This window comes from Chiloscyllium plagiosum, unplaced genomic scaffold (genome assembly GCF_037043375.1).
Source record: "Chiloscyllium plagiosum isolate Xiang-an unplaced genomic scaffold, Cpla_swu_hap1 HiC_scaffold_12, whole genome shotgun sequence".
Lineage (NCBI taxonomy): Eukaryota > Metazoa > Chordata > Chondrichthyes > Orectolobiformes > Hemiscylliidae > Chiloscyllium > Chiloscyllium plagiosum.
In genome coordinates this window covers 64,739,851-64,753,424 of record NW_028270150.1, presented here as the reverse complement: position 1 = coordinate 64,753,424, position 13,574 = coordinate 64,739,851, and the positions used below count along the sequence as shown (strand labels likewise).

Genomic DNA, 13,574 nt, shown 5'->3' with positions numbered 1-13,574 from the left:
ACAGTGAAACAATTTGTAATTAGTTCACCGAATATACAATTCCAAAATGGGATTGTTTGTTGCAGATTCTCTGATCAATTCTATTAAATGGTGAGTAGAATTCTCTGCCTCATGTACAGCATGGGCAATGGTGAGACATGTGGAGAATTATGAAGAAAAGGAAAAAGTCAACATGAGGAAAATTTGATTTTCCCCTGTAGGTTTAAATGGCAATTTCAGAAGCTTGCTAATGAACAGTGACTACATTACTTACATGAATTGCATCTAATTTCTAAGAAGTTTCCAGTACTCCTTTTGCAAGAAACTAAACAGTGCCAATTCCCGACAATAAAATCAAAGCAGTTACCCGGCAACAGCAGCTTTCTGCTTACTTCTAAATTCCTTCTTCATCACAATTTATCTCCATGCTCCTCAACACCATCCTCCTTCACCCTTCATCCAGTCAAGTCAGCAACAGCAAACCTCCAGCCTGACATGAATTCTTTATTGCTACTCCTGGGCCACAAGACTCGCACAGTAAGGACTTTCCTTTATAGCTTGGGGACTTACATATTTCTGTTGGGGTGCTTTCTGAGCAGGGATACACCTGTATCTCATACATTTATACAAAATGCATTTAATGGCTGTTAGCTTCATTTCTTAGTACTCATTCACTATGCATTTATGTGGAGGATTGCTATAGCTTGCATTGCTTTGTAATGTAGAGAGAGAGAGGCAAACAATTTTTTATGGCTTGGAGCACTGAACAGTTTAAGGAGGTGTGTTTACTGCTGTATGGTGCCATGCTATATCAATTGACCCCATTAGTATGTGCCAATAGATTACTTGGCAAACCAAAATTGTGTATTTCAACCAAATGGCTATCAAAGGTCTTTAGTGGGGTGAAGTAGGACAACATTCAGTCAGGGAGTGCTGCCACAGTTTAGGAGTTGCTTAGCTCAGGTAGCTGGATAGGTAGTTTGTGATGCAGAGTGATACCAACAATGTGGGTTTAATTCCCATATCAGCTGATATAGCCATAAAGGAATCTTCTTCTCAACGTCTCTTGTCAGTGAAGAGATGGAGATCCTCAGGATAAATGACCAGTGGTTCTTTCCTTCTCTCTCTCTCTTGCATCTTTGGGGACTATGGTGAATTTAATTTATAGTCAGTCAAAAGGCGTATCCCATTCCTGTCCACAATATGGCCATAGTCAGTCAGGTGCCTGGTCCTTCTATAATCTGGATTTATGGAAAATAAAGAGCATGAAGGCATGGGAAGCGTTAAAGCATGAAGACCATTGGCGATCTGTTACAAGGGTTCTGTGGAATACTACACTATTCAAAAGGTCACTGTGGCAGTATGGGATAAGAATAGTGGAATGCTCCTACACCAATTAGCAGAGTCAGGTTGTGGCTGAAAGTTTATTATGGCAGGCTGAGATAACAACAATTAGTAAAGTCAGCCTCATCTGCTAAATGTCATCATGGCAGGTTGGGACAGGTTGTGACAATAAGTATTGAGGACATGACATTAAATACTTAATTAATAGTTAGTAGAGTCAGCTTAGGACAGGACACCATTGTGGTAGATGGGGTAGCTAAATATCTCAACATGACAGGTTAGTCTGGGATGGGAGATCATTGTGGCAGAAGTGGCAATAAAATATCAAATCATGACTTTAGAATAATATTAAGTAGAATGTAGGAAAAACCATAGTGGTAGAAGTAGAGAGATAATGGGAAGTAACATCATTGGTTTATGGTATAGATGAAGTGAAGTAATTCTGACTAACACAGTTGGGCATACTGATAAGCTAACAAAAACATGATTAAAAAAAAGGTATAATGAGCCACAGACCTTAAGAGTCGGGGCATTCAAGAATTTGCTTTCTGAGTGTCACAGTTTTTTGTTTGCAAGTAAAAGACCTACTCCTTCACAGAGCCATGCTGATTGTTCCTGACTCTATTGGGTTTTTCTAAGTGTCCAGCTATCACCCCTTTAATGATCAATTCTAACAGACCCCTAACTGGCCTATTGCCTGTTTTTGTCTCCCTCCCTTCTTGAATAGAAGGGCTTTATATGACATTTCCCAGTCTGATGGAACCTTTCCAGAATCCTGGGAATTGTGGAAATTTAACAGCAATGCATCTACCACCTCTTTTGTCAATTTATTTGGGAACCCAAAATGAATCTACTTGGACTGGAGACTTGTCAGTTCACAGCTCCATCAGTTGTCTTAATCACTGATCTATTGTTGTAAAATCCCATCTGGTTCACTGATGTCCTTTACAAACAAATAAGTCTACTATTTTTTATCCAGCCTGACCTACATGTGACTCCAGATACTCAGCAATGAAATTGAATCTTAACTGCTCTCTGAAATGGCCTAGCAAGGCATTCAATTCAATGGCAATTTAATAGGGTCAATAATGTCAGCAAGGCTCACATCTCATAGAGCAATCACTCAGATGTGACTGAATAGTTTGCACTTTTGACTGTGAGTTAGAATGCTGAGGGTTGAAGTCCCACTCCAGGAGCTAGATTTTATGGGTATGTGGCCATAAGTGAAAGGGAGAAATTGAGTAAGATGAAAGTGAGTGGTACAGATGAGGGAATGGGGGTGGGGTGTCCCAAGGGAGTCAATATGTAGAATAGAGGCCACACACAATGGTGTGGGAGTTGGCAGGATAAAAGAGCAAGTGGGGGAAGATGTTGCAGGCAACAGTGAGAGTGCCACAGCATAAGAGTAGGTGGGAGATGGTTACAGTATCAGAGAAAATGAGTGTGAGGTGGAAGAAAGACATGTACCTTATCTGGCTAGCAACCTGGCTGCCAGTGTCAAAGATCCAGGTATTTTCTGCCGATGTTTCAGGAAGAAGATGCCTCTCCTTTGTGCCACCTTGGCAGTCTGGACCAGGATTGGAGCACCACCTTCCCCATGTCCAACATATTCAGAGTCTGTCTGTGACCAAGCAACTATCTGGGACAGTTTCAACATACCAATAGTTGACTGGGTGCACTGCAGCCTTTGAAATAAGGCATTGGGGCCAGAGGTACAGGACTTTCAGCAGATATTTCAGCAGATATTGGGGCAGCATAGTGGCTCAGTGGTTAACACTGCTTCCTCACAACGCTAGGGACCAGATTAGATTCCACCCATGGACAACTGTGTGTGGGTTTGACCATTCTCCCCATGTCCACGTGAGTAACCTCCAGGTGCTATGGTTTCTTCCCAAAGTCCAAAGATGTACAGGATTGGCTGTTGTACATTACCCATAGTGTCCAGAAATGTGCAGGCTGGGTGGGTTACTCATGGTTACAGGGATAGAATAGGAGGTGAGTCTTGGTGGAGTGCTCTTCAGAGGGTTGTTGTGGACTTGATGGGGTGAATAGCCTGCTTCCACACTGTAGGGATATCATCATTCTATAATTCTTTGATCCACTGAGTAACCAGTTGTCCTGGTAACGACGTGTAGTAAAATAGGGCCAAAATTGAATCTGCAGGATGTTATGGGTTGTGGTAGGTAGTCAATGCGGTGAGTTGGGTATGACATGGCAAGAAATATCATTAAGATTTGCAGCAAGAAACCTTCCAAAAAAAACCTCAATGTAACATGTACATAACCAAAAGAGAAATAAGATTCAACCCATTGACTTTCAGGTGATAAATTAAACCAAGTACTCTGTGACACTATTTTGAAGAAAACAAGAGAATTATTTTTGGTGTATGGGGATAATATTTATCTCTCCATAAACAGGCTGAATCTTCTTCATCAACGTTGTTGTTTGAGGAAACTTGCTTGTGTGCAAATTGCTGTTTTATTTACGTTACAACAATGATCACATTTCAAACGTCGTTTATCAGCTGTTAAGTGCTATGGGTCACCCTGAGATTGTGAAAATTGCTACATAAATGCACATCTTTCTTTTGTTTTTAGCACTAAGCTCTATTGTAATTGCAGTATGGACCTCTTTGCAACTTCCAAAGCAATTCAGCAAAATCGATCAGTTGGAATAATTTTGCAACACATTCGTTGAATGAACTAGGAACCAATCAGTTAAACTAGATGTCACATCAAGTGGGGGAATCTGAAAAGATAATTTGGGAACAAGCAAATAATGTGACACCTGAAGTTTAGCTTCCTATTATACTGTGTGAGATCTGTGAAGATGACACCGTTCACTATAATAATAACCATAATGATCTTTAACACAATGGTAGTATAGCAATCATCTTACTGAGTGGAAGACAGTAACAATAGCTGATTTTGGCAATCCAACAGAGTTTAACAATTATCTTCCCTATTGCTACTCTCCTACCTATCTTCACATATTCACTTGTGCAGAATTTTTAAAGAAAGGTTTAGAGATTCTGAGCTTTAGAGAAAGTCTCATTTTATATCATTCTGAAAGCCAATAATCTATAGAAACAATAGCTATTAATTAAGAAGTTCTTAATATTCTAAATTACCAGTAAATCGGAATCATACAGGCCAAAACTTCCATTTTCTAGAGGGCAGTCTGATCATTTGATTTGCAATTTGAATCATATTAATGTATTTGAGTAAAACAGAAAATTCTGAAATTAGTGTTCACTGTTGTTCTGATGACAGGTCACAGACTTGAACTATTAATTCAGTTTCTCTCTCATAGCTGCTGTAGGGCCTGCTGAGCAGTTTTAGTAATCATTGGCGTTTATTTCAAATCTTTGTCTTCTAAAGTAGTTTGCCTTTGTGTGTTTTTAAAATACTACAGGCTGGTTAAATCAGTCCCGAGATGGCTAGAATGAGGCCAGCAGTGGCGGTTCAATTCCCATAGAGGTGAGACATTTTGTCTCTTTGTGGTATAATGCACAATCTTTCATCAGCAACCTCGAGATAAAAAGAATGCAAAAGAGACACTAAAATGGACATTAAAATAGTAGAGATTTATTGAGTGGCATCCAATTATTAGTCCTGGGCATTGGCCATTATAATTCTTCTATATCCTAGAAAGTTGATTATTGAGGAACCTAAGAATTCCTTTTAACTAGTAGAAGATTTGCTTTGTAGAAACCTGAAGTTGTAGCTTATATAAACAGCTGCAAGTTTGGATGAGTTCTTTGTATGACAAGTTATTGCAAGTTCACACAAATTACTGTGTACAGAATTTGCCCATCTAATTTGTTCAGGGAACAAAGGGTAAATTTACCTTTTGATAGACCTTGTGACTGGCAAATTCCTTTGTCGACTGCTGTGAGGCCGCCCTCTGGTGAGGGTGCTCTGGAGTGTCAAACCAGGAAAACAGATTAGGAGCTTGCTATGAATCTGAATTAGCATTGTTTCCAGGTAATGAGTCAGAGTCAGTGGTGTGTATGCAAAATGCACTGGGCAGCATTCTGGCTAGAAAACACAATGGAAACTCCTCCTTGCATGTGCATAGTGGAGAAAATCCATGCATGAAATGAACTTGCTTCTTTTTACTTCTCATTCAGTTTATTTGACTTGAAAAGCTTTGAATTTCTTTTGGAGGTTCTGTTGCTCAATGATCCATTTCTTGATCTTTGTCACAACATGGTAGCATGTCTAACAATGTATTTTTAGCAACACTGAAAGCTGAATGGACTCTCCTTCTAGTTTGTTAATATATATGTTCTGTTCTTATAGATCTCATCTGATCTAAGACAATTTATATCTTATTATTTAAGCTACATGCTGGCTGATATTCTTAAGGTCCAGAAGCTAGTATATGATAAAATGGAATTGGTAGCATGCATTTTTATTATTAGTTCAGGAATGTCGGCTGGCCAGCTTTAATTGCCTGTCCCAAGTTGCCCTAGAGAAGGTGATGGTGACCTCCTTCTTAAACTGTTGCAGTCCACATGCTGTCGTTGTTGACACACATTCCTTTAGGGAGCAAATTCCAGGATTTTGACCTAGCAACACTGAAAGAATGGTGATATTTTTACAAGTCAGGTTGGTGAGTGGCTTGGAGGCTAACTTGCAGGCGATGGTGTTGTCATGTATCTGTACCCTTGCACTTATAGATGGAAGTGGTCATGGATTTGGAAGGTGCTGTCTAAGATTTTTTTGTGAATTTCTGTGGTGTATCTTATAGATTGCACATATTGCTGTTACTGAGCATTGGTGGTGGAGGGAATGGATGCTTATAGATATAGTGCCAATCAAACAGGCCATTTTGTCCTGGCTTTTGTCAAGCTTCTTGAGTATTATTGGAGCTGTACCCATCCAGACAATTGGTGAATATTCTGTTACACTCTTGACTAGTACCTTGTAGATGGTGGACAGGCTGTGAGGAGTCATGAGATGAGTTATTTGTCTAAGTTTATGGTAATCCTAAGGATGTTTATAGTGCGAGATTTGGTGATGATAACACCATTAAATAGTAAGTGGCAGTGGTTAGATTGTCTCTTAGAAGGTCTTATGAGGAACAGCTGAGAGACTTGGGTCTCATTGGAAAGAAGAAAGCACGGTGGCACAGTGGTTAGCATTGCTGCCTCACAGCGCCAGACACCCGGGATCAATTCCTGCCTCAGGTGACTGACTGTGTGGAGTTTGCACGTTCTCCCCGTGTCTGCATGGGTTTCCTCCGGGTGCTCCGGTTTCCTCCCACAGTCCAAAGATGTGCAGGAAAGGTGAATTGGCCATGCTAAATTGCCCATAGTGTTAGGTAAGGGGTACATGTAGGGGTATGGGTGGGTTGCGCTTCGGTGGGTCGGTGTGGACTTGTTGGGCCGAAGGGCCTGTTTCCACACTGTAATGTAATATAATCTAAAGGCTAAGAGGGGATTTGATAGAGACATACAAGATGATCAGAGCATTAGATAGGGTAGACAGTGAAAGTCTTTTTCCTAGGATGATGACGTCAGCTTGTATGAGGGGGCATAACTACAAATTGAGGAGTGATAGATTTAAGACAGATGTCAGAGACAGGTTCTTTACTCAGAGAGTGGTAAGGGCATGTAATGCCCTACCTGCCAATGTAGTTAACTCAGCCACATTAGGGAGATTTAAACAATCCTTGGGTATGCAAATGGATGAGGATGGGATAGTGTAGGTAAACGAGCTGAGAATAGTTCACAGGTCGGTGCAACATTGAGGGCCAAAAGGCCTGTTCTGCACTGTATTGTTCTATGTTCTATGTTCCATGGTCATTGCCTGGATTTGTGTCATGCAAACATTACAAGGTGGATAGTATCCAGATGTTGTTGCATTTGAATACTGACTGCTTCAGAATCTGAGGAGTTGCGAGTGATTGCTGAATGTTTTGCAATCATTAGGGAACATTTCCATTTTTGACCTTATAATGGAGGAAAAGTTAATGATGAAGCAGCTGAAGCTTAGGACACTATGAGGAACACCCACAGAGATATCCTGGAGCTGAGATGATTGACCTCTAACAACCACAAACATCTTCCTATGTGCCAGATTTGACTCCAATCAGCAGAGACTTTGTTGCTGGATTCCCATTGATTCCAGTTTTGCCAGGGCTCCTTGATGCCACACTCAGTTGAATACATCCTTGATGCCCAGGGCTGTCAATCTCACCCCACCTCTGGAATTCAGCTCTTTTGTCCATGTTTGAACCAAGGCTGTAATGAGGTCAGTAGCTGAGGGCCTCAGTGGAACCCAAACTGAGCATCACTAAGCAGGTTATTGCTGAGCAGGTGCTGTTTGCTAACACCATTGATGACACCTTCCATCACTTTACTGATGATCGAGAGTGAACAGATGACACAGTGATTGGTCAGTTAGATTTGTCTTGCTTTTTGTATACAGGGCATAACTGGGAAAGTTTCCACATTGTCAGGTCGATTTGGTATTTTATCTCTACTGGAACAGCTTCACTAGGGGAGCAACAAGTTCTGGAGCACAAGGCTTCAGTACTATTGCTAGCATGTTGTCAGGGCCCATAGCCGATGCAATATCCAATGCTTCCAATCATTTCTTGATATCACATGGAGTGAATCAAATTAGCTGAAGACTGGTATCTGTAATGCTGACGACCACTGAAGGAGGCCATGATGGACCATCTAGTCTGCTCTTCTGGTTGAAAACTTCTGTGATTGTTTTAGCCTTACCTTTTATACTGATGTGCTGGGCTCTTCTGTCATGAGATATGAGTGAGATATTTGTTGAGCGCCCTCCTCTAGTGAGTTGTTTAATCCATCATTGGATGTGGCAGAACTGCAAGCTTAGAACTGATTATTTGATTGTGCAATCACTTAACTCTGTTTATCGTTTGCTGCTTATGTTGTTTGGCTTGAAAGTAATCCTGTTTTGTAACTTCACCAGATTGACACCTCATTTTCAGGCATGCATGCTGCTGCTCTTACATGCCCTCCTGCACTCTGCATTGGACTAAGATGGCTTGAAAGTAATGGTTGAGTGAGGAACGTGCTGGGCCATGAGTTTGCAGATTATGTTGGGGTATAATTCGGCTGCTGTTGATGGTCCACTGCGCCTCATTGCTCCCCAGTCTTGAGTTGCCAAATCTGTTTGAAGTTTGTCCCATCTAGCATAGTGATAGTGCCACTCAACACGATGGAAGCTATTCTTATTGGGAAGGCGGGATGTTGTCTCTATAAGGACTGAAGGGCAATCTCGCTTACTGAAACTATCATGGACAGATGCATCTACAGCTGGCAGATCGGTAAGGATGAGGTCAAATATGTTTTTCTCTCTTGTTGTTTCTACTGGTAAAATCTGTGTGCATCTGCTTCAAGAAAGCTGGCAACTTCACTGTATCCGTCTGTTAAATGAGCAAAGGATAATTGTAGTTAAAGTGCTATGGAACACAACCTAATAACTAAGTATTAAATATACACAACATTCATTTTCTTGCTTTAGGGCAAGCGAAATTTCACAAAGACAAAAAATGGGATACCAATGCTAAAGAGAAACATAAGGCTCCAAAATGTGCTTCCTATTATAATGAAGAGGAATGGAGTAGGTGTATTCACATGCTTGATCTCACTCCTAGTCAGGAGTGGGTGACAAGTAAATAGAGGACATGTGCCCATTACTATTATCTGCTGATACAAGTAAAAGTATTTTAACTGTGGACTGCAATCTTAAGTTAGGCAAGAACATTTCAAGTTGTTTCTAGCTTTACAGTTCGACAGTGGTCCTTGTGCCTCTGACAACCTGAGAGTTTGGTGCTTGACATTGACATGATGGTCTCAGTAGGAAAGCCTTTCATTTTCCGTGACAGAAATATCACTATTTTTATGTGCAGATTCTCTCTACATTCTAGTCTAATAAAATACTTCATTGATTGCTTTCTTTAATTAGCCAAGACCAACAGGACAGATAGCAAAACGTTTTCAATGTGTAGTTTACAGACTACAGCATGATAGCTGATATGGAGAAACAATCATATAATATTAATTATCATTACTCTGAGCAGAGAAAATGAAATATATATAAGTTTTTTATATCACTTATATCAACTTTGAGGCCATTCATAAGATGAAGCAAGAATCTAACTAGTGATCTGAAAAATTATGTACTTTGCCTTTCTTTTAAAATTTCAGATATAAAATCTTCAAAAGGTGGAATATTCCTTTCTGAATACTGCAACGTACACAAATGACTTCATATCTGCTTTTGTTTTGTTTATGGCTCCTTCATGTTTTAGTTGCAATACTGCCTGAAGCAACTTATGATTACAGTCAAAGCTCATGAAAGTTGCAAAGATGCCCTTACTAAAGTTAGATTTTTTTTTTACCAGAAATCCACTACTGCTTAATAGTTCCCATATAGGAACATTTTCAATTTCTAAAAGCATATGACATTTTCTCATTTTTTTTAGCTGTTGGCATTCGTGAATTCCTTGTTCCCTCTGGCTAACATCTATGAAACATTTATTGTGTTATTCCTTATGTCCATTATGTTCATGATTGCATTTTCAATGTTGTTCTCACTTCTCTTATATAATATGCCTTTTCGCCAAAAGTGTTTGCTCTCATTGCCAAAGACATTTTTTTTTACATTTCTTCATTTTAGTTGCCACCAACTTGATCTCTATACAACAATGAAAGCCTTTCCATATTATTCTTCAGTGATTGCTCTTTGAAGCATTGATGGCAGTGTGCTCTATAAATGCTTGATTTCTACTTTTTCTTTCACGTTTTTATATTTACATTTTACACACTTGTCTATAAAGTTATTCTTAATCTCATAATATCAATTTCATTCTGACTAGTCCATCTCAGTTTCTACATGTGGCGTTTTCTAATAAGCATGCGGAAAAATGGTAAAGCACTTTTCATATAACTATGCGCTTGGACATGAAATAAGATATATGCAAATCATATAACACAGAACTTCACATAAACCCAGATGTAACAAACCTCTCTATTTACTTGTATTAATTCTGTTTCTCTCTGCATCAGGAGTTTAACATCTCTCAAAGGAATCACTCTAACTTGATGTATGAGCACACTGGATACTCTTTCAAGATGAGCAACTAGATAGAAAAAAAGGTTAGATTTGTAAAAAGAATTGTAATGAACCCTATTGCAGATTTTACAAACCACCAATCTTAAACGGACAATTGAGAAGCAGCCAGGAAACAGGGATACGAGCTAAAATGTTTGCCTCAAAGCTATTTTGAAAATGTTTTCTGGGTTGCACTCATCCCATGTGAATGTATTAAACTTCCATATGGGAAGAACACAATTGGAAAATACATTCCAGTTCTGAAAAAAGAGTCAAGTTGGACTTGAAACCTTAACTTCTATTTCTTTCTCTGCAGATGCTACGAGCCCTGCTGGCTTTATCCAGCATGTTCTATTTTTATTTTGGATTTCCCGCAATCGCTGTATTTGATTTTCGTAGAACAATGTATTATTTTCACTTTAACAAGACAAATAAAGCAGTCAATAGGATGGATGCAGCTATTCATTAGAAATGATCAGCACAATAACTTACAAAGACCTGCAGGACATCACTGTTCTTCTCACAGTATTACTTTTAAATTGAATAACACGGTTATTTCATTTTTTTATTGAATTGAGCTGCTGGTTTAATCAAGTTGATTAGCAGTTCCTTCAATAATAGGGGAATTGCAGTCAGTCACTGAATCATCTTTTTGCAGGTGAAATTATTGTCTGTTCCATAGTTATCTGTAGTTACACAAAGGTTACATAATTTGAAGAATCTAATTTCCAATAACAATTTAAATCCCAGAATTTTGTCTAAAATGTAACATAAAAAAATGCTAGATGATTTATATCAAGGAAACTCTGCTTTAAATATTGGGTAATGACATAACACCAGCACTTCACCAGAGGCTCACTGATGATGTTATCTAGTATGATGATGAAACGAGTGAAACTGAACTTTCCAGCTCAGCAAGCAAATTTACATCCACAAATTCTGTGCAATTGAATATTTTTCTCAATTTGAGATAATTGTAGTGCAAAATTAAAAGTTTTTTTGTGTGAGACAGAAATCAGACAAAAGCTACATCCATTGTTTTTCCAGCATAGAATTGTTCCCTTTACTTCATTCCCCAATTTCCAATCCACATTCCCCCTGCTGAGTTGCAACACAGTAAAGGAGAGCCACAAGCACTGGGATCTCCTTCTTTCACATAAAATAAGATTTATAAGTCACAGCTTGCCATCTTTAGCTGAGACATATGGGAATGAGGGGTTTCTGAACTTGAAGAGACTGTCAAGTCTCATTCTTTTTACAGACTTGGTGCTATTTCTTAATACAAGCAGATTATTGCAATTTACCGTACCCTCCTTTCCTATCCCTAGTATGCTATCATTAAAGAGAGGGAAGAACAAAATGGAGAAAAGTACACTTAAGCTGCATTTAAGAAGATTGTGATGTATCAATTATCAATTCTACCTCCACCCAGAGCATGTATGTAAGTTTGGAACAATGAAGGTTTAATTGTAGAGATATAAAAAAGAAGGGCGTGCTTCATCTAAAAGGCATCAGACACATATGTTACAGTTTGCATGAAGACTTGTGGTTATGTTTATTGTCCCACACTGCCCTCTCTCTAAATATGAAAGTGACCACTGCACTTGACTTTTATGGGCCATTTTAAGCAGTTATGGGGAGACTCCATAACATCGTGAAGGATAATGTTGTTTACAGCAACACTGGGAGATTTGATCACTTTTAACAAGCAGGAATGTAAAAAGGTTATCCTGCTTTTACCAGGTTCCTGGTTTCCCCAAGGCATGATTGATGGCATGTATATAGCTTTGCAACTTTCTCAATAGCTAAAGCACTCATCCCCTCAATGTACAGCTTACGTACAAAAAGATAGTGTGTGAACTTGAAGGGGAATTTCCAAGCGCTGGGTTGCCATGTACCTGTTGTCCATGTCCTTCAAAACAATAGAGTTTGTAGGTTTGGAAAGTGCTGTCTAAGGAGCCTTGATTGTGATGTATCTTATAGATTGTACACATGTTTGGCGGTCAGTTAGGTCAGTTAACTGGATGGCAGTTTTGTGATGCAGAGTGTTTCCTGCCCTGGCTGAAAGTACTATGAAGGACTCTGTTTTTAATGTTGCTCTGTGCCTAAGTCATGGTTACTGTCAGTTAAGTCACCACTAGTCATCTCTCTCTTATGGTCTGGTAATGTTATGATGACTTTACATCCTGTTGCCATTGTGCACTGGTGATGATGGGAGTTAAATTTGAAGATGTTAGATGAGATGTGCATCAAGCAGGCTGTTTTGCCCTGAATGGTGCTGAGTCTCATGTGTTTGTTGGAGCTGCATGCAATCAGGCACGTGAAGCATATTTGATTAGACTACTGACTTGAGCCTTTGATGATAGACGACAGGATTTATATGGCTAGTCAAGTTCCATTTCTGGTTATGGTAATCCTCAGGATGTTAATAGTAGGAGAATCAGTGTTGATAATGCTCTTCAATGTCAAGGGATGATGTTTGGTTTCTCTCTTGTTGGAGATGGTCATTGCCTGACATTGTGAACTGTGAATGGAATTTTCCAATTGTTAGCTGAAGCCTGAATATTGTCCAGGTCTTGTTACACTTGCACCTGGACGGTTTTTGAATTTGAAGAATTACGAGCTATGCTAAACAATGTGTAATCATCAACAAATACTCCCACCTCTGAGACAATGATGCAGGGAAAGTCACTGATGAAACAGCCAAAGATATTTGTACCTAGACATTACAATGAGGAACTCCTGATGATATTCTCTGGCTGAGATAGCTGAGCTCCAAAATTAGCAAGCATTATTGACTCCAGGTTTGTTTGGAATCTTTAATGCCACACTTGGCCAAGTGCTGCCTTGATGTCAAGGGCAGTCACCCTCATTTCCACAGAGTTCAACTGTTTTGCTACATTTGGACCAAGGTTGTATTGAGGTATTGAGTTGAGTGGCTCTGTTGAAAACAAAAGTGAGTGTCAGTCAGTAAGTTATTATTGCGTGACTGCTACTTGGTAGTACTGTTGATGACATCTTCCTTTACTTGGCCTGATTGGAATAGTTCTGCTTTAGGAACAAAACATATCTGGTTAATTTTCCACATTGCAAGGTAGATGCCAGTATTGTAATTGCATTGGAACAGCTTGGCTAGGGGTATATTTGTGG

The 13,574-nt window shown here is 39.4% G+C and overlaps 1 long non-coding RNA gene across 1 annotated transcript in view; it reads left to right on the top strand.

Annotated features, from left to right (window-relative positions):
* Nucleotides 1-440: 440 nt before the first annotated feature.
* Nucleotides 441-13,574, top strand: part of LOC148148543 (uncharacterized) — a 189,105-nt gene continuing 175,971 nt past the window's right edge. Inside the window, exon 1 of the long non-coding RNA XR_015758757.1 lies at nt 441-516. This is a non-coding gene — a long non-coding RNA (uncharacterized LOC148148543). The remainder of the gene's footprint in view (nt 517-13,574) is intronic.